General features: G+C 58.4%; 1 protein-coding gene across 2 annotated transcripts in view; it reads right to left on the bottom strand.

Annotated features, from left to right (window-relative positions):
• NAV1 (neuron navigator 1) overlaps positions 1 to 9,421 on the bottom strand; it is a 281,812-nt gene extending 272,391 nt beyond the window's left edge. For both annotated transcript variants that reach the window (XM_024218023.3, XM_024218044.3), the window contains exon 1: positions 9,296 to 9,421. The gene's annotated coding sequence lies outside the window, so the exon portion shown is untranslated. The remainder of the gene's footprint in view (positions 1 to 9,295) is intronic.
• Between the last annotated feature and the right edge of the window lie 271 nt (positions 9,422 to 9,692).

Genomic DNA, 9,692 nt, shown 5'->3' with positions numbered 1-9,692 from the left:
AATTATTCTTCCTTTTCTGTCCTGATGTGTGCAGCATTGCTGTGCATTAGTGTGCTGCTGTTGCTTCACCCCAGAGATGGCTGCATTTGAGTGCGCCTCACTCCCTGCTTTGGGGCCCAATCTTGTCCCTTTAAAATCACTGGCACAATGCACATTGGCTCCGGGGGAAGCGACATCAGGCCTTTGTCCACAATCAGAGGAGTCCAATATCCGTGACAGAGCCTCTGCATGTGGGATTTTCAGCTTATCCAAAGCACGAAGTGCTGGAAATCTTGCCGGAATGCCTAATCACCATGGGAAATTTCCAGCAGAATCTTTGGGACCTAAAATTTCAGATCAGTATCCTGACTTCTGGATGCGTAACTGTTACATGGGTGGGAGTCCCTAGGGGGTGCCATTACAGATGGTCTCGCGCCATCTGTTTTTCTAAATGCAAGTTAGATCTTGGAGAAATGCTTACTGCTAGATACGGTGCAGTTCTTTTTAGAAGAGGCCAAGCAGATCCCAATGCTGTGTGCAGATCTCCAGACAGGTCTGTTCTGCCTCATCACTGACTGAGAATGATCCTTTGCCACAGCTGCTGCCCACAGGTTATCCCCACGCAAACTAGGCAACGCTGTCGAGTGCCAAAACTTTACATGGTGCCACAGCATGATCTTCAGCTTCAAGAGTATAAGCCTCTCTGCTCCTTGTTCCATTAGGCTAGGTCCACTAAACACTCCCTTGGGTCACCCAGACTTGATCTCAGCTGGTCTCTGAGAGACTCCAGCTGCAAGCCCCTGGCACTTTTGACAATTTTCTAGTATTGATCAGAGTAAAATCATTTGGCTCTGAATGCACGTACCATGGAAATCAAATTCAAATAGTCCCCTGGAATGGCCCATCAAACCCGTACGGGATCCCATCGCAGCCACTGGTGCTCCGGGGAAGTCAAGGACCAGTCTATAATGCACCCAGCCAATTCCAAACTGGTGTTTGAGGAGGGGAGGGGAATGCTCATTAACAGGCCACAGGTGGGAGGACACTGGCCAGGAAGGGGATGTTGAGGCACTTGGCCCTTTCATCCCAGTTGCCAGGTGGCCTCTGGTGCCAGAGAGAGGAGTTCTGGGGCCAGCTGCAGGGGCAGTGGCTGCACCAGTGTCCAGCTGGCAGAGTGCCCTGTGCGGTCACCATCCCTGTGTTTGTTCTGTGGGACAGAGAGCCACATGGCAACACCAAGTCCCCACAAAGACGGCCATCTGGACCAGGCACGCTGCATCCTCAGGTGCTGCCACACCACCTCGTCCCACCCCGGCCAGGACACAGGGCAGACCATGGAGTTTGGGGCTGGCCCCCCAGTCTGGGGGTGGGTGGCAACCACAGGCCACTATTCCTCACTCACACATCTGCTCTATGTCCTATGGAACTGTGAGGGAGACGTCATCCCAGCACCTCGGAGAGCTGGGATCAGCTCCCAACCAGGCCACAATCTCCTGGGCTCCAATACAGGAGCCTGGCTGGATAGACACAGGTGGGGAAAAGTGGGCTCCAGGTTAAATTACTTAGCTACTCAGCTGCTGCTGCTTCCCCTTCTGGCTGGGCTGACCCAGGATAGCTACCCAGCTTTTCCGAGCAAATCCATAAATAAACACCCTGCGCAGCCTCTGCTCTCCGGACCGAGTCGCAGCCCAGCAGGAGGAGCTGGCAGCGGACAGCCTGGCTTCCAAACCCTTCTTCGTATGGTTTAAGTCCTCCAAGGCAGAGGAAATTGACCTGCAGCCCAAGCTTTGCTGACACCCTGGGCTCCATGGGCGTGGGGCTGTAACTGAAGGGGAAGGGCCAGCCTGGAGTTTCAGTGAGATACCAGCTCCTTCTACCGAGCAAGCCCGAAACTGCACCCAAAATACAAACAAAGGCCTGGCTGGTTCTGATTCCCTCCTTAATATCCCTACCTAATGAATGCAAATAAACAGCGGGAGTGGCCATTTCACAGGCCACTCTGCTGGCACCATTCCCTCCAATGCCTCTTCAGTGCAGCTAGCCAGGTCGCCACCTCCTGGCACCGAGTCCCCACCTGTGTCCCTGCTGCTCCAGTGGGAGATGCGTGGCCGGATAGACACAATACACTGAGCCCCACGTGCCGCTGCGGGAGATGGAGTCCAACCCTAGGAGGTTTCATTCGTCAGTTCCTGATCAGTGCCCGGCTGGACTTCTCAGCAGCTTGGGCCTGGGTGTGGGAACTCCAGGGCCTGCTCTTAATTTTTTATACCAGTTTATACCCTGACTCCTGGGTCCATGCACCATAAATCCCATACTTTGCTTCTCCTCGAAACAGAGCTCAGAGGTTGTGGCTCCAACACACTCCGGCCAAGCCCCCAAGGCAATGAGATCCATGTGGCCTCTGAACAGCCTTCCCGAGGGAAGGGGTGGGAGCCCATAACTGGGGCTATGTTAAACCAGACACCGCCAAGCACTAGGAAACTCCCCTGCCCTGGGGAGTGGCCAGGCTGGGAACTTACAGGCACTTTCCACCACTAACCCCTCTGGAAAATACCAGAGCATTGACCGTCCTGGTTCAGAGCACAGAGCCATTGGCACTCTTACTGTGCAATGCTCTAGGATTTTTAATCAGGGCAATTCCTGTGGCAGTCCCCTGGAAGGAGAGTCCCTTCGGGTGCACTGAGGCCCCTCTCCTGCCCAAGGCATTCTGGGATACTGGCTGGCTTTTATGTTACGTTCTTATGTTACAGTGAGCAAATCAGCAGAGAGGTTGCGTTTCCTTCTGCTAATGCAGGATCCATTAGCTATTTATGTGCCGGCTGCAGTGCTCTCTGGGAAATCTCCCACTGCTACCAGCACTGGTTTGACCCTACCTGTGGTCTCAGCAATAGTGCAGACAGGGCTCAGGAGGTGGCTGGATTTGTTACTGGACCACTCTCCACGCCTGCTGTGAAACTGAAGCCTTTTGGTCCAGGGGCTGTTAGCAAGGCAAACCACCTCCCATCCTAGAGGCGTGCTCCCTGGGTGCTGCAGAGGCAGGGTGCTTAGCCCCTGGTAGGGAAGGAGCAAACCTATGGCTGTGATGTCCATCTCTGCAGCTCCCATGTCCCTGTCTGGGTCTCCTGTAGTGTACCCAGTGCTTAATTTGTAATGAAAGAGGTGCTGGGGCTCAAGCCATTTTTTTTTATATTCATAACTGATGCAGCAAGCCCAGAGGTGCAGGAGCTCTGACCTGCCAGGCCCAGAGGTGCCGGGGCTCTGACCTGCCAAGCCTAGAAGTGCCGGGGCTCAGCCCTGGCACAAATCAAGCACTGCCTGTACCACAAAGATCCCATGAAGCAGCTCAAGTTTAGGACAGCATGCATCCAGCTGCAGAGAAAGTGGGGAGTCGGCACCCCCCAGTGGCCATAGCGTTGTGGCGGTGGGGAGTGCATGCAGCCCCGCGACAGGCTGGCAGGAGCTGCAGCGAAACCACACAGCTCCTTTGATCTGTGAACCAAAGCGCTGGCAACTCCCATCCCAAGGCCAGTGACGCAGTACCTGCAGAGAGAGGTTCCGTGTGACTGACACGCAGCTCGGGAACAAATTACAGCGCAGACCCAGCACCCCCCGTCCCAAGGCCCTGAGGTGGGACTGGGAGAATGGGCCAGGCTGAGCAAGGGGCTGGGCAAGATCTGTCTGGTTCCAGCCCTTCACGACCCAACCTTCCCTGGGGGATGGTCCCACAAGCTGTTACTCCTGCTTTTAAAGAGCCCTCCCCAGAGCGGGTGAGGATCGTATGTCACCCACTCCCCACTTTCTCTCTCGACGGGTGCCACCTGGCCTGGCGCTCATAGCCTCAACCCGTGGCCGGAAACACCTTTTTCCTGTCCGCTGGGCTGCAGCGCAGGGGTGGAGCAGGAAAAACTTTGTATCTCAGCAGGTTATTTATAACCCATCTCCCAGCGATCGGGGCCTGCTCCTCTGACACTGCCAGGCCAGAATTAGACATGCTGACCTAGCGAAATGCTGCTTTTGTCCCAGGCCAGGCCCCGCTAGCCAGGCGCAGCCGCTCCCTGACACAGCACTGAGACCGGCTGGGGCCAGGAATCACCTGTGTGTGCAGCGTCAGGGTAACAGAAGCCGTCTAACGCGCAGTCATATGCCCGTGGGCCCCATTCACCCCGGGAACGCTGGGGATTTCAGCAGGGTCACACCAGGGACACGTCGATCGCTGTGCTTGGGCTCCTCCTCCTCCTCTATTTCCAGGTATTCCTTCTGCTCTGGTCCCCCTGCGCTCCCTCTGCCCCCTTCTTTGATTTCCCCACCCCTTCTCTGCTCTGATCCCCTGGCCCCTCTCTGCTCTGATCCCCAGTTCCTCTGCACCCTATCCCCTTCCACCCTGTCCCGATCCTGCCTCCCCTCCTGCTCTGGTGCCCTCTGCCCTGGCCTGGTAGGTGCAGCTAGCGGCAGCGCCTTGGGAGCTAGGCCCACACAGAGATGCTGTTTGCCCCGCAGGGGCCTGCCTGGCTCATGGGAACCCCGTTTCCCCTCCAGGACAGGCTGAATGCCACGTCCCCCTTCCTGTTCCCAGGCCAGTGGAAACATCACTAACACCGCGGCTCCCACGCCCCTGCTTTGGCTGGATTGTGTCTTCTGAGGCTGCTGTTGAGTTCCTGGGCCTATCTCTAGGCTCAAGCTCTCAAGGCTTTAAGCTCCAGTGGTCCCCGGTTCGATCCCTGAGACGACTCAGCCAGGCACCCTCGTAGCTTTGCTACAGCCCTAGGCTGGGCCTGGCCTGGCAGCCACCACAACGGAGCAGACCCTGCACTACCTGCAGCCTTGAACCCCAAAGGCGGATCTCCTCACCCCCATACAGCCCCCCCACCTTTGCAAGTTCCCGCGTTGCCAGACCAACCCCCAGCAGCCCACGTGAGATCCCGCCACATCTTGCTTTTTGTTTCTGCCCATGTTGCCTCTGGCACGTCCTTTTCCAATCCTCCTCTGCACCCCCATCCCTACCCGATACCCTCCCCCACCTTCACACCCTGTCTTCCAGGTGCCTGAGCAATTCTGGCCATTTCTACACAGCACTGAACACCTGTGGCTGTTCAGGAGCAGAGGCGGCTCCCAGATGACCACATGATCAGTGCCTCTGTCCTCGTCCTGCCCCATCGCCTCCCACACCTCCTGTCGTTCTCGTGGCCTGTAAGTTCTCTGGGGCAGGGACTCCACGGGGCTGTGCACCTCTGCAGCACTACATAGGGAGCAATAGTGGCGCTGTCTCCTATCGGGGCATCTGCTGCCCAATTTATGCAAGGAAATATTTATTTTACGCGGTGCATAACTGGCCTGAGGAACTCACTGCCACTGGATACCACTGAGGCCAAGAGCCCTGGAGGAGTCAAAGAGAGATTGATAATGAGAACAGACCCAGCTACATTATGGGTTAAAAGATAGGGCTATAACCCTCCTGCTTCAGGGCCTGAGCCACCCTCTAACTGACAGGGTCAGGAAGAAACTCCTCTCTGAGCAGGTTGTTCCTTAATTGTCCATGGCGGGGCGAGTCCTTGCACCTTCCTCTGAAGCAGCTGGTGCCGGGCACTGTCAGAGCCAGGATACTGGCTTAGATGGTCTCTGGTCTGATCTGGGCTGGCCCGGCCTGAGTTATGGGTCCGGTCTGCTCTGCTAGTAAAGTTTGCAGAGAACCAGGCCTGAAAATAAAGGCCTAGACCAACCAAGGAAAGTCTCCAGCTCAGACAGGACGTGTGGCACCAGAACACGGTCCACTGCATTCCGGGGCATCAGCCAGGAACAGAACCCACCCTTGTCCTGCCGCCAGGCCGGGCATTAGCCACACGCCCAGCCTTCCTGCCCCCCAACACACTGTTCTGCTCCCACTCATGGGTAGCCCCGCTGTGGTGCGACGCAGCTGGAATGCACCGCAGGCCCCAGCCAGACGGGGCGGGAGGAGCCGAGCAGCTGGCTCAGCCCAGAGCTCTTCTGGCCGAGTCCTGAGCGGACTGGAGGCCTCCGAGGGCTTAGAGTGAGCTCTGCAGGAAGCTCAGACCCTCGTCTTCCGGGCGCCTTGGCACCTGCGAGGCAGTGCTGATCCCAGCAGCTGAGAGGCCTGCTCCTTCACCCAGCAAGCAGGGTAAGGGTCTGTCCCCCTGGCCCTGCTCAGCTGGGCCTCTGGGGATGGGGGGGGGGGGGGGGATTGAGGCACCTTGTAGCTTGGGTGTTCCCTTCCTTTGTCATGACTTGGTGCCCGGCCTCCTGCCCCTGCGCCCCACCCCCTCTGCTCCTGCTGCCCAGTGTGTCTGCCAGGCAGGCGGCAACACATCAGCAGTACAGCTGGAAGGGGAGCCCAGGTCTCTGCCTCCCTGGCTCAAGCCACTGGGCCAGGGCGCTGCACAGGTGGAAGCTGATCTCTCAAGATCTTGCAAAACACACAACCACCCCATGGTGCTGCTGCAGATCCAGGGCCTGGGCCTGACTCCGGGGGGCTGGGGGATCTCAGTGCAGGAGGAGGGGGCCAACAAGCTCTCCACTCCTTGAGAGGCTCTGTGGTCAGCTGGCTCTGGTGTCATCCCCTATAGTGTATCCAGTTACTCAGCATTCTGGTAAATGACTCAGCCCAGCAGAGCGCTGTAACCTGAGAGAGCCATTCCCAGCGTCCCCCCCGAAACAGCAGCTCCCCACCAGTCAGCGTCCCTGAGATCACCCAGAGTGACACACCGAGAGCAGCCGGGATTCCATGTGGGGGGGAAATGATTTCTGGCCTCAGTTTCCCCAGACGTAAGACGGGGTGATAATTTGGGCCGCACCCCAGCACGGGGGGAGGGGGGTGTATGGGTGAACATGGGTGGCAGTGAGGTGACATTAAGAGTGCCCTTCTGGTGTGGAGGGCGTCCTGTTAACCTAGGCATCAGCCAGCAGCAGGAGGGAGGATGGGCTTGTGGGCGAGGCACTAGGCAGGTCTGGCTGAGCCCGTGTTATGGGGATGGAGCCGTGCAAAGACCTGGGTGGAGAGTATCAGTGCAGAGGCATTACAGGACAGGAAATGACATTGTTGGGGTTGGATGGGTGATGTGGTTCGGGTGTCTGGTCTCCGGGTATTGTCTAGCTCTGTCCCAGACAGTGCAAGAGAGGTGCAATCCCCACTGACATCCTCGCCCCAACTCGTCTGGGGTTGGTGGCACGCCGGGAGCTCCCTTGGTTTAACACCAAACGGCATTAAAGGAAGCTAAAGTCCACGTGCCCCTTTCCTGCTTAGCCACATGCAATCGCTGTGGCTGCCCGGGGGTGAATGGAAGGGGGAGGCATCCAGCATCCAGACAATCTCTGTATTCAAACGAGGGCCACACTATGAGAGGGTGTGAGCACCCCTGGCGCCCCACGTCTCTCCCGTCAGGCATGCCAGGGCGTTAATAATCCCACATCTGGAACTTACAGGGCATTTGGCCCGCAGGCCCTGCCTGGAGTCTCAGGGGTGGTGCACGGTGCAGACTAGACCTCCAGATCCAAATACCCCAGGGGTACCAGAAATACGTCTCCAGAGTAAACATCCAAACGAAGCGCCTCGCCTTGGTAAGCACGGGGGGAACAAACGGTAACAAGCCGATGGGAATGTCCCCCAATGTTAACATCTGCAGACACGTGACAAGCAAACCACGGCAGCAGCGATACGGATCACGTGCCGGATGGGCAGCAAAGGGCGCTCCCAGCAGGCCGAGCAGAGCGGGTGCCCACCCACGAGCTGGTGCTCAGTGAGCAGGAACAGCTTGTGCCCTGGCAGCGCTTTTCTCCCGAGACCTCCACGCGCTTTGCAAACACACAGGCGCTGAACCTCCCGACCCCTTCTGGCAGGAGGGCACGCCCCATAGCAGTGCCTGCATTTTACAGGTGGGGGAATTGGGCACGGAAAGGCTTGGGCCAACATTTTCAGAAGTGGCCAGTGATTTGGGGTGCCTCTATTTCTGCATAGCCAACCTGCAACACCTTCGGAGTGGCTAGGGTACTGGACTGCGATTTGGAAGAGCTGGGATCTTTACTGCTGTGACCGTGAGTCACTGCCTTCTCTGTGCCTCGGTTTCCCCTGGCCTGTCTTATCTATTTGGATTGTAAGCTCTTTGGGGCAGGGACCGCCTCTCTCTCGGGGCAGTGCCCAGCATGATGAGGCCCTGATCCCTGCCTTAGGGTGTGAGTCTAAGACAAATAATTAATTGAAAATTTTTGCCTAAAAGACTTGACCAAGGTCACAGAGCAGGTGAGTGGCAGAACCCAGGAGTCCTGCCTCTCCCAGTCTCCTGCTGAAGCACGCTGCCTCCCCGGTGATCACGACTAGCCTTGCTCTCCAATCTGCCTCAGCTTCCTCGGGACTAAGAACGCCACTTCCTGAGTCCAGTTCTCACTTCCTTCCGTGAAAATCCCCTTCCCTGCCTGACAGGCTTACTCCTCAGCACATCCCTGCCCGTAGCGAATGATCGCCCGTGGCATACCAGGGGCACGGCCGGCCCAATCGGGAACACACACTGCAGAGTCCCATAGTGACACCAGGAACCTCCACAGTGAGCCAGGCTGTGGGGCTGCCTCCCCGTGCCACACCCTGCCAGCCGGAGCCTGGGAAACGCCCTGCCTGGAGAGACACTGGGAGCCGCAGGGCTTGGGAAGTTTCTCACTACTCACGTCCCGTCGCGCGTTCACCCTGGGGATCCCCACGTCCCAGACACAGCATGTGCCTTGGGCAAGATCGTCCCCAGGCCCTGCCGGGAAGGCAGACGGGAGGGGCCAGGTCGAAGGGGGGAGAGGAGAGCTGCGTGGGCACGAGGCCTGCTCCGCCCTGAGACAGGGGCTTCCCACCTGGTGACAGAACCACGTGGCTGGCTCTGCATCAGGGCACACGGGAGCTCTCGGTAGGGCTGGGCAGTCACTCAGAAAGACTCTACCCCCACTGACACCCGAGTGACTCCAATGGAGCTCTGCTGGATTCACACTGCAGCCCCTGTGAACGGGCTGGCCCCTGGCCTTTCGCCACCGGGGTCCTGTGCTCCCCTCTGGGCCACCCCACCTGCCGGAGGGGCAAGGTGTGGGCAGGGGGTGGCCCAGAGGGCAGTGCCAGCAGGAACGTGTTGTACGGCACAGAGCTCCTCCCCTGTCACCTCCGGGCAGATGTAAACCCAGGCTGCAGGGGCTTCCCCCGACCCTCCCAACATCCCATCGGGACCTCCCTGCCCCTGCTTGCCCCCCTGGGCGCCAGTGCCACCAGACCAGCAGCGGAAAATCAAACCCAGGCACCCTCCTGGCTTTGAAGGGCAGCCAGCGCCACGGCACTCACCGTGCGATGCCCCGGTCACCGTCGCATCCTCACGCCAACCGGAGACAGCCGTTCATCATCGGTCCCCCCCGAAAGTGCCTCCCGGGGCTCCCTGTCTCTCATGGAGGCCGTGGGGAGGGAGCCCCACGCGCTGCTCACAGCCTCTCAGCTCCAGCTGGTGACTAAGGAAACTGCCGGCTTTGGCTTTCACTTCACAATGGGAACAACAGCAGCATCCTGAACAAAGTGTCTGTCCCCCCGGGACCATCGGCGGGGAGGGGGAGTCACGTGGGCCCGTGCCCCTCAGGCACACGCCAGCTCTTTATGCTGCTGGCTGAGGGGAGGGTGCCAGGTGGCTGTTGTGACGCCACACACACACACACACACACACAGTCTATACACACACACACACACACAC

This window comes from Terrapene carolina, unplaced genomic scaffold (genome assembly GCF_002925995.2).
Source record: "Terrapene carolina triunguis isolate 2854851 unplaced genomic scaffold, T_m_triunguis-2.0 Scaffold191, whole genome shotgun sequence".
Classification (NCBI taxonomy): domain Eukaryota; kingdom Metazoa; phylum Chordata; order Testudines; family Emydidae; genus Terrapene; species Terrapene triunguis.
This window is presented reverse-complemented; position numbering and strand designations above follow the sequence as displayed.